General features: G+C 38.3%; 1 protein-coding gene across 4 annotated transcripts in view; it reads left to right on the forward strand.

The window, feature by feature from the left end:
* RALYL (RALY RNA binding protein like) overlaps window positions 1-12,660 on the forward strand; it is a 403,949-nt gene that overhangs the window by 230,390 nt on the left and 160,899 nt on the right. The window lies entirely within an intron of this gene.

Raw genomic sequence — 12,660 nt, forward strand, 5'->3', positions numbered from 1 at the left:
TCAAATAAATCACAAAAAATATTTTCAATCAAAAATGTATTTGGATTAAATAAGAATTTATACAAGAGTGTTTATCTTATTTGAGTGCAGCAGTTACTTGGCTCACTTGTTTTTATACTAGTAGGAGTTCCCTTTATTTGCTTAACAAAAACGAGCTCTCCAGATATTGTTGTTGTTGTTAAGTAAAAATATTTTCCAGACATTGTTGAACTAGAGGACTTGTGCCAATTAGAACTAGATGAATACCTCTTCTTCAACTTCTCCTGAGCTCTGCTGATCTTGAGTATCCAGAAAAGCAAAGGGCAAAAACTGCTTTCTGCCAACAGTTATTGGAAGTTAATCTTTAGTGCTTATGGAAGCATAATCCAAGATATTTGTTTCCACCATAACATTTTTTCCTTTTTGCTTTCCTCTCGCCAGGTTGTAAATGGTTGTTACTGCCCATTTTTCTCCATAGATTTTGTCTACCCTCACCAATGTACAGTAAATTTTCAGTTTTGGAAAATTTAAAGGTCTGTGGAAACTATGTACAAGGGATTTCCTGCTCAATTTAGATTGAAACACATGTAAATATCTGTACAAGACATATAATATTTCTGAAAAGAAAGGGAAAACTGAATTTCTTTCCACAAGAATCCATCATTCTTTATCACAGTGGCAGTTCTGTGCTGTTCCAGGCACTAGCACTGGTCTATAATTAGTTACCTCCTTGCAGCTGCAGCAATGGCTGTGCACTTCCAGTATGCAGATGTAGGCGGACAGCTCGGTCAATACCAGGCTCACCCTTCTCCAGCACGATGAAGGTCCACGCTTCTCACACAGGTAAATAACAGAGAGAGCTGTCTGCAGTGATAGATACAGACTTGGACATCTGCTCCTTCCCATTACTCAGTCAGGGGGGCTGATAGGGAAATTCGTGACAGGCCAGTGTAAGTTGATGGTTGAGGGAAGGTGAAAGTGAGATTTGCAACCTGAAGTATGCTGACTCTGTTTCAGCCAGAGAGAGAGAGAGAGAGAAGTACACCAAATTCTTTGATGGATGCAGGAGAAGAAAATACAGGGATATCTTCAAATGTTTGCAGTTTCAAAGTGGTTCAGCAACTTCTAATGGCTCTATTTGGGTATGAGGCTGTTCCCGAAGGCAAATGCCGGTGTTGTCTAGGGAGCAGAGGTTTGAAACTCTGCCCACCAGTTTACAATGTGGATTTCCTCAGTCACTTCCAGCTGACTTTCCTTGCTTGCCAGCGTTTCTCATAGTTATTTTCTTATAGTGCATTGTGTAAGGCATGTTTATTTGGTGTATTTTAAAGGGAAGTATGGTGCAGTATAAACTCCTAGGAGACCTCAGATAGCAAAGGTATGACTGCTACTTGTTTCTCTCCTTTGTGTGATTGTCCATAGGCATATTTGGACATGCAGAGAGTTATACACGTTTACAGTGTCTTCAGGTAGAATCTGTTCTTCCAAAGTAGTTTCCAGGGAAAGGATACTCATGTTGTTTTCACAGTGCTACACAAGGTATAAAAAAAAGATGACTCCATGGGAGGCATTGTGTAATTTGCTGCTTGTTTTTTTCACTGTTAGATACGGGGGTGGCAGTATTTGATTTGAAGTTTTCTGATTTGTCTTCTGCATAACATTTATTGGGTTTTTGGGGGTAGACTGGTTTCCTATGGCATTCCTGCAAAGCCTGCTAAATTTAAAGTCCTGAGTAGCCTGTGAGGGTTCTCCCGTTTATGGCCACATTCCCACTAGGGGTGGGAAGAATGTTGGTTTTTAACTTGGCTGATGACAGTACAGTCTGAAGTGCTACTTTGGTAGCACTAATGCTGATACTTCTGAGGAAGCGCACAAAGGGAAATGGTCTTTGACTAAAGAGCCTGAGACCTACAGATACTTTAGACTATCCATTGTGCAACTGTTTGTGCAACCTTGTTTATGGACAAAAAAGACATACACCTTGTTTATGAAGCCAAGAATTTACTGTTAGTATAACTGAACTGAAATCTCAACAGTAATCATAGAATTGTTGGTTTTTTTCTTTCACTGTGGATCATTTTTACGTTTGTTAAAACAATTTTACACCTTTGCTATTTCTTCATTGGTCTGCAACTCCGTGTCATATCCAAATATAGTACATATGGTGCCTTTCACATATGTTAGACACTATTTTATTGTTCTCTTTATTCCCCCTAAAATAAGATTTTTCCAGTTCCAGATCTGCATTTCTTTATATGACCATTGGTGACCTGTGCCCCATCTCTTATCATACCATGCCTATACTTTTCTGCACAGCTTCCTATGCCCCCGCTTCTCAAAGCCTCTGTTATCACATCAAGCCTGCATTTACGGATGTTGCATCATTACTTAGAGTCCTAGCTATCTCACTCTACACAGAGTAACTATTTCTTACTTATAACTGTATAAAACTGTACTTGTGCCATAGAAAAATAAACAAAAGTAAAATAAAAAAAAAAATATCTGCATCTCAGGAATAAAAATTGATGTTAGATCTAGGCCAGGTGAAAAAAAAGTGCAGGCAGGTTGAGAGAATGGCAGAGAGAATGAGCCTGACAACCTCAGTTCTGAGGTTTTTTAAACTCAGTACCTTCAGCTTTAATTTTTTATTACATATCATGTAGAATTTGTGAATATACAGAAATACTACCTTTGCTTCTCTTTCTCTGTCAAGGAGATTTATATTTATATTATAATTTACAGTCCACTTTACTATGTTACTGTCTAGAGTGGAGTCCTACTAGACAAACACTGGAATTGAGGGCTCAAGGGATGGGATTTCATTTGCTTTTTTATAGTATCTGCATTTGGAATGGAAGGAGGGACATGTCTGTGCCCAAACCAAAATTCTTTCACAGCATGACTGTGCACAAACCACAACATAAATATGTGCATGGACAACAAATCTCAAAGAAGTATTACTTAAGGTAACTAACTTTCTGTATGCTGATGCTCTAAAGGAGTCTACTAAGAATTTAATCACGTACTCACTTTTCATCATAATAAGCTCCCTCTTGGCAGCGGCAGGAAGATACTCTGCCCAAAATAACCTTAGGCAGGGAAGCTGCATTCTTTTTGCCCTATGGAACAAGACGGTTTGTGTATATTGCTGCTGGGCAAGTGTTGAAATGAATCTAAGCCATGCACAGAAAGCTTCTCACAGGCACAACTGCTTGGCCTATTAGTGCATGTAAAGTGCCAAACATAAAAACCTAAGTATTTTTGAATCTTTAATGTAATAGCTAAGGAAATGCCAATTGATATCATTTTGCTAATGGTATTTATAAGGAGGTTTTATTTTGGTAGGCAGGAGAAAAACATTTCCCAAATTTCAGAAGGTTTTTCCACAGCATGCTAGTGTACCCCACTGTCTCTTACCCCGGCTCAATATTTAGAAGACTTTAGAAAAGGGATCTTTTTTTGGATATTGAAGTTTTGTCTATATTAGGAAGCAACTTGGCAAAACAGAAATGGACCAGTAATCAAAGCAGTTGGCACTGTAATTCCTACATTTTCCTTGTACGTGATTCAGGGATTTGCTCCAGCCAAGATTTAGTTTGGCACTGACAGCACATGATTGAAGCCATCTGAAGTACCTCTCTTCGGTGCAGTCTCTGTCCTCATTAGGTACAGGAGAACATTTGGTGCGTGCTTGGAGTGGAGCTCCTGTTTTAGTTTTCTCCAGAAGAGGCCTGGTTATCATGAACCAAAATCCCATCTGTGAACTGAGCCAGCACACCGTAGGTGGGGACAATCAGGGGTTCCACTCTGAAACCATATCACTGTACCGAATGTAGCTGTAGCCAGAAATGCTCTGCACTGTAGAAGATAAGATTAAAAGGCCTAAATTTTAAAGCAGAAACAAATGTTTCTTTTCACCATCCTAATGTTTGGTCACTTGAACATGTTTTTTTGAAGAGGGAAGAGAGGGGTGATGCCGTCTGAAGCTCCCCAAGCAGCATCCTGTACTGGTGCAGAGTACTTAGGCTACCTCAACATTCAGTTCAAGAAAGCTTCACCTGCTGCAACCTTACTGCTTCCTAACAGCTCATTTGTCAGAAAAGCTCATGCTCAGCTTATTAGCAGCCCATTTTTACGGTCATTATCCATGCTTCCACAACATCTGGCTAAGTGTTGTACTCCAGATTGTGGCTGTTCTGGGAAGAGGTTTTAGTGACTTGAAAAGGGTGTTTAAGTCATGCTTATAATCCTCCCTCTACCTCTTATCAGCAGGGTGATTCTGGGAAAATGGCTGTCTCTCTTCTACCTTTTGTATGCCCTTAATAGACCCTGAACTACTCTGAGTAAGGACCATCATCTTATTTGTTCCTGTAGTCTAGCTAAGTGAGTAGTCAGCCTCAGATGAAAATTAATTTTCCTAAGAATTACTTAGCAATGTAGTTGTCCCTTTCTGAACTATTGTCTCTGCGTAAGTGGTTTTGTAGTGCCTTAGATGATCTTGTAATGAACTGGAAAGGTTTTATTCATCAGCGTGTGTTCTTCATGCATGCTGTAGTTAGCAAAAAATTTTCTCTTGTAGAAAATCTTCTGTAGAATTAGGACCATGCCCAAAGTTTAATTCCAGAAAAATACTTTTCCAAAACTTCTGGATATCAATTCCACATCATTCATTTAGGTTTATCTTTTTAATGCAAAAGAGATAAAAGCATTGTTTAAATTTTGAACATTTTGTTTCATCCCAGAAAAACAGTATCCTAATTTTCTGAATTCTGTGAATATGTGTCCTTTCTTATGTCTATTTACTATAATTTAACCTGTCTTTTGTTCTCATTTAAAGCTTTTTCTCCCTTTTTTAATAAAGCAGACAGAGTGCTCAGTTCTACAGGTAGTAAAATACCCATCTGCTCGTTAGGATTTCCAAACTGCCCAGTAATGTTTTGTCATTTCTCACCCACCCATTCTTGGAAACGGTGCTCCTACAAATGACAGTACAGCAGCAAAAATGAGATTGAAGTCACTCAACCCACAGAACATACCCCAGTCTACCAGCGAGATGCTTCTGAACAGTCCAAACACTAAACAGCTGCCACTTGAGACACTGATGGGCACAGCTAGCAACAATTTTTGCCCAACCTGCTTTCTGACAGTCACTAGTTTTCTTCCCTTGATTCTCTTGCCATCTGTGTCGTCTTGCTTACTGAACTTTGGGCTGTACATAACAGCTGACAGGTGTTTTCCCAGGGCTGATACAAATGCCCTGGCTCAGCCATTATCTGACAGTTTTCAGGTCATCCTGTACCAAGCGAGTGATAGATAGGCTGTAAGACAAGTAAGCAAACAGTTACACTTGGCACAATTGCAGGCTTTCTGGAGGGAAAGAAACAGTCAATTTCACAGTTGTAGTCTGCCTGACACTACCCAACTATTTGTAAAGTGCATTTGGGGAGTTCAGACAAGGAATAGGGTTGACTGACAAAAGCTAAGCAGAAAAGGCTAAATGTCAGACTCTTTGCAGCAGTTCTGTAAGACCCAGGCAGACAAAGTGAAGTCTGGAATGCAGAATGACAGGAGAGTGATGAGCGGCAGAAAGCAGGATGGCGGTAGTGCTACAAAGGGTTATTTTTAAAAACTTTTATACTAGCTTTAATCAGTTCTGCTTTTAAAATCAGCCATTAAATTAACTGCTATTATTAACACTGTTGAATTTTATTAAAAGCGTTAAGAACTTTTGGACTTGTTACAGAATAGGACCTATGCAGTTGGTTCTCTCCTACTGAAGTTTTTTCAGCCTTTTTAAACTAAGGAAGGGTGATTTCAACAGCAGTTCAGTGTTAAGAGAAAAATGGCTGCATAAGTGGGCCACATTTTATAGTAGTATGCAGGAAAATGCACAAGTCTTCTGGCACAATCTCCCACAGTATACTTATATATCCAAATTGGTGACATCTGCATAAATGAAGTATAAAGTGGGTGGGAAACTGCCTAAACTGCCAGGCTCAAAGGACTGTAAACAGTGGTACAAAGTCCAACTGGTGCTTGCTTACTAGTGATGTATCTCAGGAATCAATAGTGTTCATGCTTTTATTTTGGACCCAGATGACTCAGGTCAGCAAGCTTGCAGATGGCACCAAACTGGTGATCTGAGGTGGCTGATACACTTGGAGGCCAGGGCTGCTATTCTGATGGACCTGGACAGCATGAAGAAATGGTCTGGCAGGGATCTCATGAAGTTCAACAGAAAGGACAATGAAATCCTGTATCCTGTACCTGTATATACCCACACAACACTACAGGCCAAGTGGTTAGAGGGGAGCTTCCTGAGAAATGATCTGGAGCTCCTCATGACAAAATTGTGCCTCTGTGCCAAAGAAGGCTGGTAGCATACTGGCATACTGGGCTACATTAGGGAAAGCGTAGGCAGCAGGCAAAAGGAAGTGGGGTTTTTTCCTTTCTATCTGGCATTTATGAGGTGGCATCTGGAGTACCCTTTGGGTCTAGTTTGGGGCTCCCTGGTACAACAAAGATATCAATGTACTAGAGATTGCCTAGTGAGGGGCCATCAGGAAAGTCATGGGCACGTAGCATACATGACAGCATGTAGCATACAAAGACAGACTGAGAAAGGTCTGTTTGTTCAGCCTGAAGGGAAGCTTCAGGAAGATCTTATTCAGCTACCTAATAGGAGGGCATAAAGAAGACAGATCTATACTCTTCCCAGAGGTACACACAGGACAGGCAGTGGACACAAGCGGACTCAAGTTTCTACATCAGAAATTGTGACCAGATACAAGGAAAAAACTTATCATCATGAAACTGATCAAACCATGGAATAGGTTGTCCAGAGATCTGTGAGTTTTCCTTCTCTGGAGGTATTTAAAACTTGACTGAACAAGGCTCCAAGCACCCTAAACTAGTTGTCCTTTTCTTTGAGTAGGGGATAGGACTAGATAATAAACTAGATAACCTCTAACAAAGAGGTTCCTTTTAGCCTTAATTATTTTAAGAGTCTATATAACCATCAAGAGTGGTAACAAAAAAATGAGGAAATGTTGATCAGGAGAATGGGAAAAATGCTTTAAAAGATAAGAGAAATTTCCTTTGTTTCATTACTCTCTAAAGCAAAAAAAAAAAAAAAAAAAAAAATTCCACCTTTCAGAACTTTGAGTCATATCCAGTGCAGCAAAGGACAGCTTCTACTTCCATGAGGATGTCTACATTAAGATATACACATATAAAAAAACCAGGAAATCAGCACTGTAATAGCAGCAAACACCTTCAGTCTAAGGTGCAAATCCTGTTAGACAAAATCAAAGGTTTGAGTTCCAGTAATTATTTTCCTTAGGACAGGGTATGCTTAGAGAAAAGGAGAAAAGATTTGCCCAGCAGATTGCTTTTCAGTGAAGATCACACACTTTACACAAGCTCATCACTGAACTGCAGATACCTAGGAATTTGCCATGGGACAAGCCCTCTGCTTTCCTACTGCTTGTATTTGGTGTGTATTTGGGATGGAGAAAGGAGTGAGGTACATCTCTGAATACTTTCTCCTTATTACCTGAAGGATAATGGCATCACAGATATTTTTAATTGACATGATCAACCCTGAAACGGTAATCTGTTTTCCTCTTCATCTCAGTAGAAAGACAAATATATCAGGGGAATGACTTCCCTCAGGTGCTATAGGTGCATAGGCATACACATCTTGGCATTAAAAGTATGTATAGACACTTTAAGAGATTTTAATGCTTAACAGAGGTGTTTTATGGTTGTAATGTAGGTTGTTGGGCTGGTTCTCAGAAGCTTTAAGCAGAAGTGTCAGTGCTAATGCCAACAACTCTAGTAATCAGAACACAAATACCCTTTTTCTTATTTGTTTTCAGGTTTTAATTTTTTTCCACATTTATTTTAGTATTATTTTCAAACATTTTCAAAGCTTTATTGAGCTGTTCCTTAAGTTGAAAGAGTGTTCATACTAAGCATCAGAATAAGAAAAGGACTAAATATTAGAATAACAAATTAACACCTGTATGATTAAAAATTTAGAGATTTGGTCCTTAAAAGAATAAACCTTACTCATTATAATAGTCCCATGAACTTCACTGACTTTAAATAGGAGGAGGAGATGGTAGTATCAAACCTTGAAAAGATGGTATAATCCTACAGTTTGAGATAAAACACAACTTGAAGAATTTAAAATTCGTAGTCTTGTTTCTGGGCTGGAGAACAGAAATACTTCACCTAATACAGTATGAATACCTAATACTTGTCTCACTATTGAACTTTCAGACAAGAGTGAGGAATTCTGCTGGTTATCACTCACCCAAAGAAGTTGCATTCGCAGTTGGAATTTAAAATTAATTTTCTGAGAAGGCACAGCTTTACCTGTTAATTAGATTTTGTAAGATGTGCTTTTTTTGAAATTTAGCGCTTTTTTAGCTCTTCCATTTTTGTCTAACTAAAGGTAGAAATGGTCTGCATTATTGTCTTGTCCCTAATTTGTATATTACAGGTAGCCTAATCCAATCTGAACAAGGTCAAGGTCCCTTGCAGGCCAGTTTTCATCTTGTTATACTGATTTCTCACCATTAATGGAGAGTGACAGACTAATACAAGTATATAGAGTCAGATCTGATAGAATAATATATATTTAAAAGTAAAGGTAATAATTTAAAATGTATGTTCAACGAGCTCCAAATGCCACCATGCTGAATGTTTCCTGAAGGTCTCTCCCTGTTCTACATGGAGATATTTTGATCAGGACAGTTGGCACTGGAAGTCAATTTATCCACTTTGGGAAAGAGAGGAAGAGTGGGAGCTGCTTACAAAGTAAGCATTGCATATCTTAAGTTCAGGATTTTAGTTTAAACTAAGATTAAGTATGTTTCTGAATCTGGACCAAGTTCTTTCAACATCCAGTATTTTACATTGTAAGCTGATAGAAAAAGGAAGGAAGTCCCAGCACTCTACACTACCCATTCAAAAAAATGTACAGAAGATAGTGGGAGAATTTAAGAAAGCTCATGTTATTAACTTAACAGCTCCAATTAGAAATAATATTGAATTATGAAGCTGAGTATTCTGAGGCTCAAGCAGGAAATAAAAAGCTTGCATTAGTAGTTAATAAATAACAGAATTATGATGGAAATTTAAATATTATATACAATAAAACAATAACTGAGTTTAAAATCTAATCTCAGCTGAGAGTACACAGTATGCATAGATTAATGAATGATCTCAAACCATAGTCAAAGGTGAAATACATTTATTGTAAATGTCACTTACCTCAGGTCAAGTAGGAAAGACTCTTTTATCACACTAATATTAATAAACAAAATATTTGTTTGAGCCAGAATATTTCAATATTTTCCAGTTCCATGACCTAGAGTTCACAGAATAAGATGGTCTCTATAAAAATCTGATTTTACACACATTTCTGCATATTTTACCTTCTCTTTTTAGTTTTGTCAGACTCATAGTTACTTTTATGATAATGAAAATCAAGAAGATGGAGTATGTGGGGAAGATACAGGAGGAGGGTGACAGAATTCTGTAATGTTAATGACTTAGAAGGGCAAACTCATCCTTCTCTAAGATTCAGAACTTTTAGCAGGCTTTAAATGATTATGGTATTACAAATATGCTGTTAGTGTATCATTAAATAATGATATTTTTAATTTGGGCTATAAAGAAGATAAATTGTGCATTTACCTTTATCAATCAATAATACTTCAAGTCATTATACAGTTTGAGTTTGATTTTTTTTATATCAATGTTTGTAAAAAAAAAGTTTAGACTTCTTCCATATAAGTTTTTGGTCTTGGTAAGACTTCCAGATAGGTTATGGCACTTGCAGAACATGAGGTAGTCCTGTCCTCTGCCCAGTCTTGCCTTCCTTAAAACTGTTTCCCTCTTTCAACTCCTGGCCTTGCTTTCAGTACCTTGGTGCTGCTGCTGTCTTCCCTCTCCTGTGCACAGACACCAGAGAAAACAGCTGTGCCCCAGCTGCAGGGCTGTGAGTTTGGAGTGCAGCCTTTCCTCACTGTCCTCGGGACTCTGCTCTCTTGATGGAGGATTCTGCAGTTCCATTTCATCTCAGTAATTCATACCTTGTATTGGGCTGCCACCCTCACTATAACTATTTTTATAATTTTAGAACTGGCAGTTAAAAAAAGGTATGCCAGTTAATGCTCAGTATTTTAAAATTTTTATTCTAGGAAAACACCATCTTAGATATATGTTTTATAAGTATATTTCTTGCAGAAACCAAGAAATTCTGTGCTTCCAGTGAGCAGAAAACTGATGCAGTGGGAGTAAATGCTGTTCGTGATTTTGTATCATAAACTAGTAAAAAGTCTTTACTAAGAAAATGACATCCTGAAATCAGATTAATTGGTAGTGATGCCTCTATAAGAAAATAGTTTTTATACAATGCTTTGCCTTAGGATGCAGTGTATTTTACAATAAAAGCTGCGTCTCTGTTTTATACTGAAAAAGAGAAAACATACATAGCCATTTGTCTGTTACTCCCCAGTAAGTCAGTCTGCTTAGCAGGGTGCAGTCTCATCAGTATTACTTCAGTGTACCATCCTTTAGGCAGCACTTGCTGAATTATTATACAGGTGTTTCACCTCTTAAGCCTTGATTCAAAGGATGAAGGGCCTCTGCTGTACCCTCTAAAATATAAGGGTACAGCAGCATAGTTTTTCACAAATGTTTCAGTTAAAATAAAATAAAAAAAAAAAACATGAGACGACTGGTGATTTGTCGTTTGGGTTTTTTTTCCATTTACATTTCATTGATTGGGTGGGTGGGTTTTTTTTAAATAAGCATATATCTATCCATTTGTTCTTAGAAGGAAAAGGGAGAATAAAAAACGAAATTCTGATGACCTGCTAAGACTATAGGTGGTAGTGTTAAGAAAAATATAAAATATTGCAAAATTATACAAATTAACCACCACTGTCACAAGGTCAATGAGAAGAACAGGAAATATATAAAGATGTCACATTGCTGTTCCTGTTTTTAGAATGACATGATCTAATACAAAATCACTGTAGAAGAAGGAGGGTTTGGTTGATGTAATTCCCAGACTCTAAGAAGTGTAGTATACAGAATACATGCCATTTTGAAAGTGAAGGACATGTTTGGAACAGCCTTTCCTTGCAACATGGACAAATCAGAACTGCTGAATATCTTCCAGAAGAAGAAATTATTAGCTAAAGTGTTTGGCCCTAATTTATTTTATGTGTTCTTGAGCCTTTTTTTTTTTTTCTTCTTCTTCTTCTTTCCTTTTTTTTCTCTCCATGAAAGCCATGTTAGCCTTCTAAGAAAAATACATAGTGTTAAATATTAGGTCTTCTCTACCTGGAGAGAAAACCACACATAGGTCTTCAGCAAGGGACCTGCAAACCATTGTAGGAAAGGTGAAGTATAAACACACTAATTGGAGAAAAAGGATAGGGAAAGGTGGACAGCCCTGTGATGTCACTGTCCTGATAGTGATATATAGACATTTTACCTGGAAAAATATGAAAATAACAGATTCTCACATTCTTCCTTTCTTTCCTCTTAAGCTTTTCATCTTCTCCAGAAAGTAGCAGATCAAGACAGTGTTGGTGAGAGGTAAGAAGGGATCCAGATATTGGGCTAAGTGTCCAAAGCCACAGACCCAGGTGTGCAGACCCTCAGCTGACCTGCAAAATGCAGGGCCAGCTGATCATTTTGCAGATGTACTAACCAACCATAACAATCTTCACAAAGTATGTAGTGCCAATGAATAATCCTTTGATATCGAAGCTAGCTATTCACCACATGCATGCAGGGATGAAGAATTTGTCAGTGCCTGGAGGTAGCAAAAGCCATCTCAACCCAACCTGTGGTGACAGGCAGCTCCCTGCTTAGCCTTCTTTTGAGGGAAGGCTACAGCCAGACCTCGTCTGGAGGACTCTGGGCAATAACTTCTCAAATATTTGGCTGAATGTAGCTGTATTGCCACTGGACAGAAAAACAGGGTTGTTGAGTCATTACCTTGAGGGATAAAATGGTCTTAAGCATACTATTTTCCAGTCTCCCCAGTGTGTTCTTTGACAGGACCAACAGCGGATGTGAGGCAGATATTTTTTTGAGGGCATAACTGACAGTTTTGAAAGTCATAGTCATACTGAATTTAAAGAATTTGAAGGTGTTCTTGTACAACATATACATTTGGGGATATATTTGTGTCAAAATATCATTTCAAGTAGATCTTGCTGCAGTGAGGGAACAAGCCTTTGAGAGTGCTCTGTCACACGGGAGCCCCACCAATCCCCTGCTCCCTTGTAACTGCAAGTCCATCTCCATCACAAGAAATGGATGCTCTGGAAAATGTCACTGTGAAGTTTATGGTATCAGTGAATGGCAAAATGTCCAACTGTTTAAAAAGCAGTGTTCATCATCTTGTAAGAGAGACTAATCTGTCCCTCTCAGACACAGTGCCATGAAGAAGTCCTTGGAGAAAACGAGAGTCTAAAAACCTTAGAAATACATAAAGAATCCTGAAGGCTCAGAGGGAGGTCTGCAGTAAACCTCAGTAAAATCAATTTATACAACTCTTGCTATTTCCACAAAACAAAATCACTTTGTGCTTGTCAGGTGCTGCTGAGTTTGAATCAAAAAAAAATGGAGGGAGGGGAAGGGAGTAAT

Source organism: Accipiter gentilis, chromosome 2 (genome assembly GCF_929443795.1).
Source record: "Accipiter gentilis chromosome 2, bAccGen1.1, whole genome shotgun sequence".
Lineage (NCBI taxonomy): Eukaryota > Metazoa > Chordata > Aves > Accipitriformes > Accipitridae > Astur > Astur gentilis.